This window comes from Dipteris shenzhenensis, chromosome 16, assembly GCF_047967505.1.
Source record: "Dipteris shenzhenensis isolate YYH24624 ecotype China chromosome 16, Dip_SZ_1.0, whole genome shotgun sequence".
NCBI classification, from domain to species: domain Eukaryota; kingdom Viridiplantae; phylum Streptophyta; class Polypodiopsida; order Gleicheniales; family Dipteridaceae; genus Dipteris; species Dipteris shenzhenensis.
In genome coordinates this window covers 8,814,621-8,832,093 of record NC_141611.1, presented here as the reverse complement: position 1 = coordinate 8,832,093, position 17,473 = coordinate 8,814,621, and positions in this window count along the sequence as shown.

Sequence of the window (17,473 nt, the reverse complement as noted above, 5' to 3'; positions counted from 1 at the left end):
CCACGCAGGAGAGTCCACGGGAGTCCTCCACTTGCCATCGGTTGATCGATGGGAGGAATGCCATGACATGAGCTCTGCAATAGATTTGCACTTGAACATATGTTGGATGCGAGGGATTATGGGAAAATGTCGCAATACCTTACGAGGCACGTCCAAGGTTTTGAGATCTGCTCTATATCTTGCCTCTCCACAAGTAGGACACTCTCTTGCATCCTTATGTAGTCAATCGTTGATACATGCATGGATGCGCTTGTAATCTAATCCTCCAAGAGAGGTCACATGTTGCCTTGCCATATCTCTTGAGGTCGGTAATTTATTCTCCCTTGGAAGCATTTTACACAATAGCCTGCACGTGAAGACCATAAATGAGAAAAAGCATTCGAGTAATTGACCCACTAGCATAATTCACTATGTTTGCAAAATCGACTTTAAAGCTTACTTGAGTAATGCATTCAAACTTGCATTGCTCCATCCATAGATGGTTTGCAAGTTTAGTAACTCAAGGGACACACGTAGAACAGAGAATGTGCACCCCTCAAACAGTGGAGTCGATGCTGTGGTAAAAAGATCATCCTGCTCCATGCTATTATCCCTCCCTTGATGGACATATAAATCCCGCACCATATCATCAAACACCTCCTCCTCCACGGCTTCATGAGGTAATGGCGGAGGGCTACTATCACCATCACTCCATGCATCCGTAACGGTCCCTCCTAAAGATCCCACCTCATATCGCCGACGCTTCGCCTCCTCATGACGGGCATAGGGTAACATGTGCGGGTGTGGCACTGCATCCTGTATCAAATTAAAACGGGATCATAACTCAAACATATGAACACCCATAGGTATCTCAATCAACCTTAACTTACAAACCCTTACCCTGTTTACGGTCACATCCCATTCTCCATACTTTGAGATATGATTGAGTGTAATCATGCGTGCACGATACATGTTTCCTCGACATTGATCACATAGACATTTGATTTTTTGCTCCAACCACATTTCGCGATGGTGGATACGGAGGGATTCATCCTCACTGGAGCTACTTGTTGAAGATGGAGACATCCTACAAACAAACAACCCACCAAATTTGCTCTTCTTCAAATGTTTAATTTAAACTATGTGTTGCATCTATCGCCGCGTCTATAGTCGCATCTAACATCGCGTTTAACGGCGCATCTAAACGTGCGTCTACTCTGTGTATTTAGACGTGCCTATAGACGCGCTAGTAGACGCGACTATAGACGTGGCTTTTAAACCTGCTTTTCGGCGCGCCGCTCGCTTTGCTTTTCTTTACATTACTTAAACTTCGCGCGCGGCTTCCTTCCTTCTTTATTAGTAGAACCATAGATTCGAAGCTTAAGAGAGAGCCTCCCATACTTACTTCCAAGCTTTCACTCAAGAGAAAGGGACCGTACCTACACTTACTTCTAAGCTTAAAGGAGAGGAGGATGAACAAGGAGAAGAAGCAAGTTTGAAAAAGAAAGAAGAACCTTCCATACCTTTATCCAAGTAAGTCTTTTTGCAGTTGATCTTGTTTAGAAGTTTGCTCTCTCCAGTTTTGTACTTTCTCGTATCCAGGAAGCACAGGATCTAGGTATGAGTGTCACGTTTTTGTGTCGGGCGCAACGTCCTTTTTGACTTTTTAGAAATCTCGTTTGTCGGAGCGCATCTATAGGCGCGTCTCAGGGCACGTCTAAAAGTGCATCTACAAGTGCGTCTAACTGCGCATCTGGCTTGTTGCGCAGACACACACAGACGCATCTATAGATGCTCTGTTAGACGCTCTATTAGACGCACTATTAAACGCTCTGTTAGACGCTCTATTAAATGCTCTGTTAAACGCTCTGTTAGTTAGATGCATCTATAGACGCGCAAATCAGACGGGTCTATAGACGCACTCTGACAGTAAGCCTCTCTTTTCTTCCCCTTTCTTCTCAGCTCATCAGTAATAGATTTTTTTCCTTTTTTCCAGTTCAACATGTGGCCAGGAAGCGCTTCTAGCTCACCTGATCCTCGGGAATCTATTTGGAAGGACTTATATAACCTTTTAGGGCACCCTCCTAGTCCTGCGGAGTTATACGGGTATATGACGAGTTCTCTAAACACTCCCTAGGAGTTGGCACTATAGACTCCAAGCCACCCCACAACGCCTGAGATCACCCCAGCGGAGTCAGCACAGCCGTCTTATGCCCCTTCCCCCGTACTGTCTTATGCCCCTTCCCCCATGCCGTCTTATGTCCCTTCTGCCATCCCGTCTTATGCCCCTTCCCCCATGCTGTCAAGAGGTCCTTCTGTCTCGGCGAGCCGTCGACGTACTCCCCAGCCGTCGAGACTCGGTTCTCCAGCTACGAGTGGTCAGCGTAGTCCCATGCAGTCCCTAGCTACAAGTGGCCAGTGTACGAGCTCGACACGACAGGGTAGCAGGCGTAGTAGCAGGGAGAGCGGTGGGGGATGCATGGCATAGTGCTTTGGACCATGTGGCGGTGAGGAGGATGATGATTCAGATGATTTAAACGTGCCTCTGGGTGATGGTACGATTTATTATGACATCACTCAGACAAGAGGCATCTTGATGGATGCGCGGGGGAAGGACATCATGGCCTTCATGTGCTCTGTAATTGCTAACAATTACAGAGATTACTTTATCCACTATAAAGACCACCCAAAGAGGTTGGCTGATGAGACCCTCGCTACTGTTCGCTTTAGGTATCCTAACCCCGCCAATCGCCAGTTCACAGATAAATGGGGGAAGTCAAAGATTGTTACGATACTTAGCAATAAAAGATCTTCGCTTAAGAGGCAGGCACTAGCAGAGCTTGCCAGGCTTGAGGCAGGTCAACCACCAAGGGGCCCGCCCCACATCGCTCACAAGCGTGAGTGGAAGAAGGCAATGAAGTCAGCGAGGGAGGACCCCAGTCTGTAGCACGTGGAGGCACGGAGGATCCAGATGGAGGAATATGGAAGCGTGCATTTTGGAGCAAGGGGTGTTGAATCATGGGAGGCCCAATTTGTAAGTATCGATCTCAAATTATATTGCTTATGTAGTTTATTAGCAGGTTGGTTGTTTCTTTGTACTAATCCCTCCACAAAGTGTGTCGCGGTCATGCAGCTTGAGATCGTGGGCAGATACCCTACTCCAGTGGAGATAACCTACCACCGCCACCATCGCAGAGGAGATACATGGAGGCACTTCTATGATGACGGGTTGATTACTGAGGAGCAGTATACCCGAGCTACTGGAGCGGCCCCCCAGGTATTTGAAAGTAATTAAATAATGCCAAAATTATAAGTAAAGATTTGATTTTTCATACATTGATATATGTTGTCCCTTGTTTACAGGCCCATGCACAAGACAACGAGGAAGACGAGGAAGGAGGCATAGAAGGGAGCGCAAAAGGGAGCGGAGAAGGGAGCGTGGAAGGCAGCGAGGATTAGTCGTAGAAGTAGTGCTAGCTACTCTTTTTTGTACTTAAAGCCACTGGCTTGGCTTCGTGCCTCTTGTATATAGACTCCTCTTATTTTTTGTACTTGAAGCCACATGACGTGGCTTAGCTTCCTTAGTTTTTGTACTTGAAGCCACATGACGTGGCTTAGCTTCGTGCGCTATATGTATATACGAGCACTTTTTAAGCTTTCAATTTTATTGCGTTTTGGAGTTGTAATATTTTATTTGGAATTGTAATTAAAATGCGGTTGGCTGTAAGAATTGAATTACAGAATGTGGATATGGGATTCTTGTAACTATATAGCATACACAACATACACAGTATTCTGTAAATTTTTTTTTTTTTTTTTAAAGCGCGTCTATCCGTGCGTTTAAAAATGTGTTTATATTCGCGTCTGTCTGTTCGACTTGCGTCTATATGTGCGTCTATAAACGCGTTTATAAGCGCGTCTATTTATGCGTCTAACTGCGCATCTATACGTGCATGAGTCTGATATATAGACACGCAATTAGACACGGGTCTCCAGACGTGCAAATAGATGTGCAAATAGACGCGCCTGTAAGTTTTTTATTTAGTTCATGAAACGCGTCTGTGCGCGCGTCTATGGGTGCTTTGTCTTGTTGTGTTTGAACGACTAAACATATTAGATGTTCAGTTGAAGATAAATATATACTTACCACCCATGTCGCATTGCCTAGTCTACCATCACTCTCGAGGTGTAAAGGACCTATGGTCTCAAGGAGTATCTTGGCCTCCCTCCACTGAGCCTCAAATGCATTGGGATTCTCCTTGTGCTCCTTATTTGCTATCTTCTAATCTTTCAGGTCTGCTCACCATGGCTTGTGCTTACCCTCCTAAACAACTAGCCTTAAGTCGTATCTACGTGACTTTAGGAGCTCCCCCATGTGTGTTAGCATGGCATTTTGATCAAACTCATATTCTCTAGGGTTGGGAAATTTTCTCTTGAGGGCATCTATGATGGCTTCCTTAGCTCTATTGTCTTATAGTTCCCAAGGTTTGAATATATCCTTGGGGAAGTGGGTGCTCATCAAACTCCTCATGTATCTTGTGTCCTTCCCATCATCGTCCTGTACAACTTTCCCAATGTTGTTCACTCTATAGGATAGGTCCTCGAGAAAAACAAAGTTCGAAGGATGTGTGGTGGATGGAGTAGCAGAGCTAGAGTGAAGGGTGGAGCGAGTGCTTAAAGAGCAAGGAGTAGGGGAGCAAGTGGTCACTCGAGTGCTACAGCCTTTGAGAGGGGAGGGCAAGGGACCAGACTGGTACTACGTCTCATGAACAAGGGGAGACCTAGAATAATGGGAGTGCATAGACTCTCATCTACATCTCTCATGCCACCACAGCAGCCTCAACCCTTACTCTTTTTGGACCTACAATTGTGACGCCTAGGTGATGATCCCTCAGGAGGGGCTAGAGGAGATGGCTATCGAGTAGGCAAATCCATTGATGTCCCTGATCTACCCTTGAAGGGGTGTAGGAGAGGGAACAATGGAGGGCCTTTGGGACAAAAGAGATAAGAATCTCGCTACCTCCATGTCACTCATGGCTGTGACAAACTCACTAGGACTCCTGACGAAGCCATGCATTGATGGCAAAGGGATTTCCCAAGGAGTAGTCCCCTGAGGAGTTGACCCATGGGTAGTCCACCCAAGAGTAGTCCCAGGGTTAGTCCCCTCAAGAATCGGGTGAGTGGAATCAAAGTCCTCTGGAGAGTAGAGCCCAGGAGTAGTAGTCTCCTCAAGAACTGGATGAGTGGAATCGAAGCCCTCTGGAGAGTAGAGCCAATGATGTTCCCTCTTACAAGAAGTCTAATAACCATAGGAGTCCGATCTCTAGATGTGCGATGTGCTGATATTTCTAATTTAATGGGATTGGATAAACACAGACACAAGTTCAAGAAAACAAACACAAACACGAGATCGGGTAAGAAGCGAAAAAAACAATAAATACGTACCCTTTACTTAAAAGACAATTTACTACTAAAAACTCAAGTTCAATTTACTAAATTTATGATAAATTCATATTGATAAACGAAATTCGTATTGATAACAACATTGGTCTCCATAAAAAGACATTATCATATATTATCATGTATCTCCATAAAAGATATTATCATATGTTAACAAAAAGAGTATTCATAAACAAAATTTCTCTCCAAAAGATACATTCTAGCATATGTTAAAGAAAGAGGAGGTATATTGTTGTGTGTTACTATCACTCTTACTGTCCTCCTCCTCATGGCTAGAAGGGTCACTCAAGACCTCATCTTGCACATCTTCTTCTATATACTGATACTCTTCTTGGACAATGTACCCACGGTCCAAGAAGATTTGAACACAAGCCATAATGTCCTTCACGGTCTCCTCCTTATTGATTTTTGGCTCGAACTAGTCCCTCCAAAGCTTGTGGAGATACCTCATGTTAGTTCTTATGAGTATCAAGAAATTAACCTCCCTTGACGATGTATCTCAACCCACTCATGCACGTGCACTTCCAGGTTAAACTTAACCCATTCTTCATCATGCTAAATCTTCTTTGCTACATGGAGTAGCAAGGTATCCAAATGCCAAATGGTGGCAACATGGGGAAGAGGGTTTGGGTTTAGGGAATATTGTCGGGGATTTGGGTGGTCCATTTATAATCTGTTGGAAAAAAGAACCAAATATGGCCATATAAAACACATTACAAATCATATCAGGGCACTCATTTAAGAAATGTAAAATAATTTAGGGTACAAACAATCTATAATCACATTCACTTCAATTCAAAAAATTAAGTATACCAACAAGCCAATATATATTGCACTAGCCTCTCCTTTATTCTGAACTAATAATTTTAAAAAACGTTATTGCATCGGACCTAATCCTTTATTCCTCAGTCACTCTATTCCCCAATCCTTCAATCTTTTCCAATAACATCCCCAATCATTTTATTCCAAACATCCCCTCCTCTTTTGTATGTTTGATTCTTGGCTTTTCCCTTCTTCGCTTCATCCTCCTTCAATCTTTAAAGTCTTCTCTCCTCTCTTCATTGTTTCACACCACTCTCTGACTATTTCTCTCATCATTCCCTTCCAGTCTATTGCTCGTTCCCTTATCATTGCTCTCTCGTCATCCCCTTCTCATCATTCGCCTCCTTCCACTCTACTACTCCTCTTGTCAGTCCTCTCCTACTTTTCTACTCCTCTCTAACTCTGCTACTCCTCCCATCGTTCCTCTATCTCTTGTCATTCCCTTCTCCTCTCTTACTCTTCTACTCCCCTTGTTCTCTTATAGTTTTTACTCCCTTACTCTCAATGGCTCCTAGAGCAAAGCAACTATGATAGCATACTTGAAGGAGCTATACTGTCAATATTATGATATAAAGGATGGGGAGGTAGATGTGCCAACGCGCCTTAGGGTGCATCTGTGTCACTCCACATATAGCACAGACATGGATTATGATGACCAAGACAAAACAGATCGCAAAATTTTGGAGGATTATATTGAGTGTATGTAGACCTACATCCAAGGCGAAGGCCCCATTCCCAAGGAAGCTCCTTGGAGTAAGAAGCAAAAGAAAAAAGAAGTGAAGGACAAGAAGAAGAAGAAGGCTGACAAAGGAGAAGGTAGCACTTCATCAAAGACCAAACGATGAGAAGACCAATCTATGCTAAAGTATTATAGAGTACTCCAATTTGGATACTCAATTTAAAGTTTCTAGTATATTAGAGTTACCTCTCTCTTAGATATTTGTTATGCTCTAAGAAGTGATTATGTTGTATCCCTGTCTTGGATATTTGTTATGCCTCTCTTGGATATTTGTCACCCCTCTTGGATACTTGTTATGACTGTAAGAAGTAATTATGATTTATGTTTCTGAAAAGTTGAAAGAAGTAATTATGCTAAAAGAGAGAAAAAGGATGAGGGAAAGAGGAGGAAAAGAAAGAAGGGGAAAGAGAGTAAAAAGGAGAGAAACATGTGAAAAGAGAGAGGAGAAAGAGAGGAAAAGAGAGGAGGTCAATTGAGGGAAAGAGATAAGGGAAAGAGAGGAAAAGAGAGGAGTGAAAGAGAGGAAAAGAGAGGAGGGAAGAGAAAAAGAGAGGAAAAGAAGGATAGAAAGAGTGGAAAAGAGAGAGAGAGAGGAAACAAGAGGAGAGAAAGAAGAGAAAGAGAGGAGAGAAAGAGCAGAAAAGAATATAAGAGAGGGGAATACATTTGTGAAAATAAGAGAGAAATAAGGGGGAAAGAGAGAAGAGTTTCTCAAAAGCTGAAAGAAATAATTATGCTAAAAGAGAGAAAGAGGATGAGGGAAAGAGGAGGAAAAGAAAGAAGGGGGAAAGAGAGTAAAAAGAGCGGAAAAGAACAAAGAGGGAAAAAATAGGATGGAAAGAGAGGAGAGAAGGAAAAGAGAGGAAAAGAGACGAGAGAATGAAGAGATGGAGAGAAAGAGATCCCCAAGAGGAGGCAAAGAGGAGGAAAGGAAAAGAGAGGATAGAAAGAGAGAAAGAAGATAAGGGAAAGAAGTGAAAAGAGAGGAGGGAAAGAGAGGTGGGAAAGAGAGGAAAAGAGAGGGGAGAAAGAGAGGAAAAAGAGGAAAACATAGGGGAAAAGAGAGGAAAAGAGAGGAGGGAAGAGGAAAAGAGAGGAGAGAAAGAGCCGAAAAGAATATAAGAGAGGGAAATACATTTGTGAAAATAAAAGAGGAAAAGAGGAGGTCAAAAATGAGGAATTGCCCCATGAGATGCTGCAGCTCGGTGCACAACTACAACCAATATCTCTCCAACAATAGCAGCAACGAGATCTTCAGGCAAGATTGACACCAGAGCCTGAGGCGAGATCGGTACCAGAGCCTGAGGCTACATGTGCACTAGTATCACCCATCGATGCCATGCCTATCCATGAGCCACAAGGGGAGCTAGTGCTAGATCAACAGTATGATTACTATACCCAAGTGACTGAAATACCATTGCAATGACCCCCAATAAGTACTACAGACTTGTTAGGATGGCTACATGGGCACCAATTATATTAGCAATATTGCCAGTCCTTATCACCGTTTGTCATTATCCATGATCAAGCTAGCCAACTGATCCAAATGTCCAAACTATTCACTAGCTTGGCCAAGGAGGAACATGCACGAGAATTGGATAGATAGACTGCAGTAGCAATCGAAGACTAATTCCAAGAAATCGCCAGAGAGGTCAAGGCACTTCAGCCACAAATAGATGAGAAGGAGGTTGAAGAAGTGCGCATGAACCAAGTTCTCCATGCTCAAGAGAAGGCAGTGAGGGATGTGACCTCCAACCTCCACCAAAGCCAAATACAACTGATAACAACAATACAAGCAGCGACAATCCTACAGACCTACTGTAACTCCTTGACCTCCGCACATGCTCAATAGACGGAGGCACTGGCACAAGCTCAACTCACTCTAATCCACAAAGAAGAAGAGCTCTAGGATTGCCAAGACAAGCTTGAAGACATGCAACAGTCTTTGGCAATATGCACATTCAGCATTGAAGACCTTACAAGGGACTATAGAAACTTAAAGGACCAACTTGATACCGCTAAAGAGGCCAGCACTTCATAAGCACAAGTCTTGGACCAATGGTCCACTACCACTGAAGTCATTCCTCAACAAGCGCAGATCATATCCAAGCTTGAAATCCAATTGCTAGTGCATAGCAATGAGGCAATGGAAGACAACATCGATGAAGTCCCACTACAATGCACAACGATGGTGTACCAAAAGCTTTTGACCACTCTACAACTAGAAGATCACCTCAACGCATGAATGCTTATCCAATGGAAGCAACTCCAAATCAAGATGATATCCGCTCATCCAACAATCAAATGGCAACATTCCATAGGGACCAAAACTCTACTCATAATTTGCCAAGACTTGTCCGAAGATGAGAAAAATAGCTTCTGCCTGTCTACACATACCAGGTTTTTAGCACTCAGGATCGATGCATTCATCACATATGTATGCCTCATGGGTAGTCCTCCCCTCAGGGTTATTGCTAGTCTGTTGCCATTACTACAAAGGCCATCACTATGATTTGCAAGGCATGACATAACTAACATCCCACCCTTGGAGCTGATGATCCCATCACACTAGCAAAAAGAAGTGTCAGAAGATGGCATGGCATATCTCACATCCAAGTTCCCATATCTAACCACTCTCTTTGCCAACCTCATAACCTCACTTACCCTTTTTGCTACCACCAGGCTCTTAACCTTCCTCAAGCTCCAGCCTAACATCTACTCCCTTCATCATCTCTTTGCTCATGCCTCTCATCATTTTCAACTAACCCAACAGTCACAAACTTACGAACACCTCACACCTAGCTTCTTCCCTTCCCTTGCTAACCCTACCCTCGAGGATTACCAAGCTTCTCAAACCATTTGCCCAATTCTTCCCCCCCTCCCCCTTGCACAACTAGCACTTCCATATTTCTCCCCAATGTCCCTAGATTCTCTCCCTGCCCTATCATCACCTCCGACACTACTCGTGCTACCATCAACAAAAAATGACAGTATTTGATTTTGAATATTAGGATTTGGGGATAATCCTATTCTTATTCCCATGCCAAATTCCAATGATGGGTATGATTTTGATGAGATACCACTTCCCCATCAAGGAATTTTGGAGCAAACATCCTGGTATGAAAACTTGAGGTGGGTTGACCCTTGAAAACTTCCCTACCAACCTTCTTTAGTGTCAAATTAGTGAATATTGTATAAGCAAGTTGGATCCCCAACCTAATTGGCACCATCCCAAGCTCTTCGATGTAAGCTTCTTGAAAGAGTACCTGCATGCACCTCCATGTCTATGAACCCATCCCAAGTTCTATGCAGTTCCACGATGTCACAAATGGGAAGCCAACATACACACTTTGGGTGAAGATTGTATCATTAATTAGACAATGATCAAACCATACTCTGGTGTAGAATGGAATATCCAAGGCACAATGATCCGAGCACTTAAGTAGCATGAGGAAATAATGTGCGGCAACATTGACCGTTTCCTTCGCCAAAGTGCTATCTTCTGCAAAACATTGGAATAAATTCTCGAGGTCCCCAGCACCTCAACTGCCATTTTCCTCCACTTAGTTTCAATCCCAATGAACAGATCAATGCTTAGATAATTACAAGCCGACTCTATCAAACAGTCATCTTCTTAGAAGCACGCCACGTATCTTTGTTCAAACAAATAGTGGATATAGTCTACCTGGAAACAGAGCAAAAATTGTATGGTGCTAAGGCTTTATAGCAAGATTGACTGGCACGACACAAGTTCCACATCCACTAGATTGCATGCATGGCAACCCAGCTACATGATCACAATAAGCCATAACCTGAGGATGGGTAATAAAATGGATCTGGGAGTACTAAAGTAGTATAGAATGTGTGTGTAGAGTAGCGGTAAAGCTTGGCTTGTACTTGCATAAGGCTAGGAATAATCTCTCTTAGGAATCCTCAACTTGCAACTCCTACTTGCAAGTCCTACATGCAATTCCTACATGCGAGTTCTACATGCAACTCCTACATGCAACATGCAGTTCAACATGCAACTCCTATATGAAACAGGCAACATGCGAGTTCAACATGCAACTCCTACATGCAACATGCAGTTCAACATACAAGTCCTACATGCAACATGCAACTCCTACATGCAACTTGCAACTCCTACATGCAATTTCTATCTGCAAGTTCTACATGTAGAAAGAGAATGTCTTATAGTTCCTACATGTAGAGAGAGAAGCTTTACGACTTGTATAAATAACCCATAATGGAATGAAGCCCACACTCTTTGGGGCATTGTGTTGATTTCTACTTTGGTATTCCAAGCTATTGTCTCAAGATTCCATGCTTCCTTGCACTCCACATCCAAAAGCATGTCCTAACCTTGCATCTCCTCCTTCCCTCTCCTCCAACCTTGCAACCCATCCTCTCCTCCTCCTCCTCCTCCTCCCTTCTCCTCCCTTCTTCTCTCTCTTCTTTCCCCCCATGTTCTTACATCTTCTTCCTCTCCCACTCCTATGCTCCCCTTAAACCGAGCCAACATAGATGGAGAGATATGAAGAGGCCAAAGAAAAAATAATAAATGAGAGGGCAAGATTTAGAGTCATGCATAGGCAAAGGGTGCCATATCCACCAAACCTTGCTCTTCTCTCCAGACACATGTCTCGTGATTGGCTACAAGAAGCTCTTCATGAAGCCAAAGATTATGGAGAGGACGTAACTACCAATTGAGAGTGGGAGCTTGCTATCAGATTTATGCCACATGTAAGTTTTTTAACTTTCTACTTAAGGAGGACCCTCCTTGCACCCTGCACCAGCTGGTGGTCCCCATTGGGTTACCATCAAAGTTGTTGCTCCTCCACCTAGAGTTCAAGAGGACACCCCTTGTTCCCCGAGTTCCTCTTCGATTTTAGCAAGATACATTCTCGTCTTGGTTGTGAGGGAGGTTGCCGTTCCTCTAGGTACAGGATCAGGAGAGACCATCAAGTACCTTAGATCCTACTAGAGCTACCTCTGTCCCATCCATGGATAGCCTAAGTGATGATTCTCATGCGGATACTTTGACACCTGGCCTTTTACTTGAGCAGCCCCCTTCCTCTTTTGTTCTTTGGACTTCATCCATGGATAGAGGAAAGAGAGTTTCATCTCCTTCACCTTCTTTGAGTGTAGTCCCCACAATTTTTTTTGCTTTCTATTAAAATGTTGGTATATATCAATGCCTATACCGACACTATAGTGTTGCTATATACCGACAAATACACTAACGCGTACATCAACACTAGCAACCATATGTTTTTGATAGTATACTGGCACCCGCACCAATGGTTTCTTTGTAATGGTGACACTGATGCCCACACCGACACTTTTCACTTGTTTTTTTTTTTAAATTTGTATTTAGCATCGGTATCGGTGTCAGAAAGTGGGTCTTGTCTTGTAGTGCCTCTTATCATTTTGTTGCTTTTTTTTTAAGCCTTGTTTTGTCTTTTAGACCAAGGATACTTACCATATATGCTAGAAGTTCCACAACACAGTACTTAATAATTAATTGAATTTTTAAATGAACATTTCAAAAATAAAGTCAAGTTGACAATGCTAATAAATTTATGGAAACAAGTAGTGTACAAACAATAAGGGAGTGGGCCCCTACCTTTCTAGGTGTGGGGCCTACTTCTCAAGAGTGAAAAAAAAAGTGTAGTAGTAGTGGAAACCCAATCGAGTTCTTCTCCAAGTGTAGGTATCCTTGTGCCATTGCCCATCAAGGAGAGCCCTCCTCTGAGACTTCATAAAGAGGGAAAGTAATGTATAACTGTGATATCAATGCTTGTCAATAGAATATGAAAGCGTATCAGTGTATGCCAAAGTACCTTATGTATGATCTTCAAAGTGGACCATCAGGTATTCAACCTATAAAAGAAAGAAAGAAATTTAGTGATAAATGGGGATGGCGATGTGACGAGGAAAGTCAATGAAAATGAAATTCTAGTGATGAAAGTTATGGAAATGTAACGTGGGAGCTCATTGAAGATGGTGGATGACACTTACACCCGACAGAACACATTATCTGTTCCTAATGAAAACGGAAATGAGAAAAAGTGTGTGTGTTAGTAGGCCTATAGGAAACCACCTTGAGAACAAGTAGTGGTTTTGCAAACTGGTATCCAAATGTTAAATGCAATTTTGCATCGGAATGAAATATAAAATACATAAAGAAGTAGAAAATCCTTAGCATTTACACTCTCCATTTGGAGAAATGAAGAGCAATGTGAGCATTGAAGGCATTGATCTCATTGGCAGCTGCATTGGAAATGTACTCCAATGTTGGGGACTATTACCTGCATCCATCCAAGAGAAGGTGGTATTAGAATACATTTAGCTTCTAGCTTGTGACTATAGGTTTCATAGACCCCAACTGCTTGTTATCACAGTCAAGAATACACACAAGTAGTCGACCAAGAGATCTACTAGTACTTGAAACACAAAGAAACTTTTACTTAAACTTTATGGTTAGAGACCGAGAGGAGGATGAAGGGTCTCATTTATGTCTATTACATATTCGTGAGAATAAAAGACATTCTAGAGGAGTGATCCTATGCTCCCATGCCATTTCACATCATCACATGTCATGAAACCCGATCTTCTACACATCAATGAGAGGTTTCAAAGTTTTCAAAGGTATTGGTAGATTGGTTAGTGGTGGGCAGATTGCACATCAAGCTAGAAGTAAGAGGCCGACCAAACTCTAGTGAGCCACAAGCTAGCATAGAAGGAATTTTCCTATGGAGCCTATAACAAATTCATAGATACTAGCATAGCATTTTGAAACTAAATCATTGGCTATAAAACTTTATAAATCAACATCAAAGACCTCAACTTGATTTACTGCTAGAGTGAAAAAATGTACTGGTCATAGCCATACGCTCTTGTGATGAGCTCTACGAACACTCATCATAGGAAAAACCAAAGTTAAAGGTATCTGAGTGTTGCCCATACTTTACTTAAGGCCAAATTCAAGTGGGTTAGAGAGAAGAGACCATCTTGCAAGGTACCCTTCCCAACCAAATAGGTTATACAATCAAAATATAGTTACATCCAGGAGAGGGTAGAAGCTAGAGACATAACGTGAAAAATCAACAAAGTAGAATCTTTCAATATATCCATCTTGAATTGTGAAAATACAAGCAAAAAGTTACAACTATAGGATCTACTACACATCATATAAGGTTTTCAAAAGTAGAAGAATGCCACATGGGCTGGACCCTTGGTTCACCCTGGCATAGACCTAAACAACAAGACATTGTACATCACACCTTCTTGCATGCATGTGGTTTAACAACATTCTTAAAACAATAGCATCCTCCGTTGTGCTAGATGGCATCTTTTGTCTCTTTAAGGGTTCAAGTAGAGAAGCAGAAATGGACTTCTTCTTCTTGCCCAACCTGGCAGCCATGTTTTCCAAGGGACTATCATCACCATGTCCATCTGGACAGTAGTAGCTGATGCCTCCAATTGCCTCTCAAGCTTTCTCAAGTCATTCAATACTTCAGCGATATCATCTATCATCGCATCCATAGCTTTAGGCATGGGAACATTACCAGACACATCTTCACTGGGGAAAAACTTTGGGGGCAAGTTCTCCTCTCCACCTGATTCATTTGTTGCATCCGCCTTTCCAAGGTCCTCCTTTGCAAAAAAATCCTCTTCAAGGTGTTTAGGGTCAAAGTTGTCCTCTTCACCATATATATCTGCACAATATAGTTTAAATCAATAGTGGAAACACATATGTGGCTTTAACCATACAAACAATAATATATGGTATAATTAGCACAGATGTGCCAATTTTACATGTGCTAATAACACATGTGCTCAATGATATTCTAATTAGCATATATGCTAAGATCATATATGATAATTAGCACATATGGTAATAATAGCAAGAAAGAAGAGAACCGTGCTTGGAGACAGACTACGTAGTAGGAAGATTAAAAACATTGCAAATTTGAAGGCTGGGACTGGTGGATGCAAGCGACGAATTCAGGAAGCAAGGTTAGATTGAAATTTATCATTTTGTATACTCAAAAAGGCTCTCTTCCAGACTATATCTATTTCGTTGATTGTCGCAAAATAGGAATGGAGGTGCTGAATAATATAGTCATATTGTGTTTTTACTACAGGAAATTATTGGAGCCTGCAAAAGAAAATATGGACCCGAACCTTCTTCCTGTTAAACAAATGAAAGGATTGCTTTCTTGCGGTGTAGCAAAAGGTTTGATTGAGGAAAAAAAATACAAAACAGTCAAACGCAATGTTGTAGAGGATTTTGTATCCAATAATCAAGTTGATGGCACTATAATCCAAGAGGCTCTTGATGTTAGTGGAGTTAGCAGGAAGGGATATAGTTCGATTTTCCATGCGATATCCTCAACTTTGAAAGATCAAAGGATTAAACGAGTTTTACTGCCAAATCCAGCAACCGTGTGGAGGATAAGAGGTCATTTGAATGAAAGTATAGATGAATTTATTGGGCAATATATCCATATTGAAGAAATATTTCATGGTGTTAAAGGAACCACTGTGTATGATCCTTGGAACAATATATTTTTAGATCTGCAACAACTTCAAAAAAGAATGGTCGAGTTTTATGGAATAACATTTGAGGAGTGCAAAGGCATTTTGAAATTTGTTATCAAACTGGATGAGTGTGAGGTTGTAAAGGAAAAGAAAATGGAAAGAGTTACTATTACATTGATGAATGGAGCAATTGATACATCATTGACTGAAGCGAGTTCGAAGTATTTTAGTGTGCAGTCAGAGAAACACATTTGGTGGTTAGGCTCGTTCCAGGTATGATCATGGGTTGTTTTATACTTGATTTTGGTCATTGTTTTCAAATCTGATATAGTAATACTTTTGTTTTCTATAATCTCGCAGGTGAAGACCGAAGACCATGAAACACTAGATTGGGTGTTTCACCACACGGAAATACCAAGAATAATCAAAAGACAAGTGCAAGGCGAGAATCTCCATGTTGCAGGAAAAGGTGATTTTCAAGTAGAGTGGCACATGGCCGAGGATCTTAAAACACTTAAGTGCATGTATAACATTACTAAAGGAGGCAACTCAAAGTCTCCTTGTCTTTACTGCAAAGAATCAGCTCAAGTAATGGATTCAAAATGGTGGAAGAGAGCACCTAATAGAGATAAAGTTGACCCTGACTTCAAGGCCATTCTGGACATTCCACTATGTAATGTTCACATCTGCACATTGCATGGTCTATGTCGAATTATTGAGAAATTGGTATTTTTATATATTGGATTTGCTTGGAAACTCCGTCCCAAAAAAAATAGAAAGGATGCTCTTCAAGCATTGGAAAAAGTGTTATCCGATATAGGTCTGCATGGAGGAGATGTTCAAATCACAAAGGATTTTAAAAAGTCTACCAATGGCAAGGAGGTACCAATCAAGCCCTCTATTGGTGGTGTTAAGGCAAGAAGATTCTTGTCTCGACCCAAACACAGTAAGCAAGTAAGGCAAGGTAGAGCAGTTTCAAAGATTAATTATGGATTGTGGAAGCAAGTCCATAATGCTGTGAAAGATCATGAGGCAGATGGGGAAGCACGAAATAGGAAGGCAGAGGTGTGGAGGTCTCTTGATCAACTCTTCATGTTCTGTGACAAAGTAACATGGACAAAGAGTGATTACAAGAACTTTGAGGAGGCAATTAAACATTTTGGAAAGTCAATGAAAGACGCGTGGACAGCCTACAATATAACTCACTACATGGTAAGGTTATGTCTTTTTCTTTTACTTAAGTGTGATCCTCTTTTTTTTAATTACTTACTATGCATTCTTATGTCTTACAGCATATCATATACAACCACCTTCCCTATTTTGTCAAAAAGTATGGATGCCCAGATATTTGGTCTACCCAAGGCATGGAGAATCTCACTACATGGCACGTAATGCATTTTTTAGACACACACAACACTATGGAGGGAGTCAGAAGGCGAATAGTCTGAAGGAAGTCTTCCAATGGTTTTACCGAGGCATACTACAGAGGCTGCATGCTAAAAGAAAAGTTCCTAGCTCCAAAATCAAGCTTGCTTTTCTTCTAGCCCAAAAGCAAAGACGAAGACAAATTCAATTGCAGCAGAGAGACATAGACAATGGAGGGAATCGAAGATATTTAGAAACCATAAATGGACAAGTAAACATGAATAGGACTCATTTGTAACTTATTGGTGTTATGTCCACATGTTTTCAAACTCATTCAATAGAAATTTTTTTAGTGGAACAAGTGACTCTTGGTGTTATGCATGAAAAGTATTTCAATGTGAAACATATGATCTGAACTTAATACAATTTGTTTACAATTTCAATATATTGTTCATTTAATATTTAACGACACCACTCTATGTAAATGTACAAATCATTTCATCATCAACTTATTAATCATTTATACAAGATCATACCAGATATCAAAGACTTTATACAAAT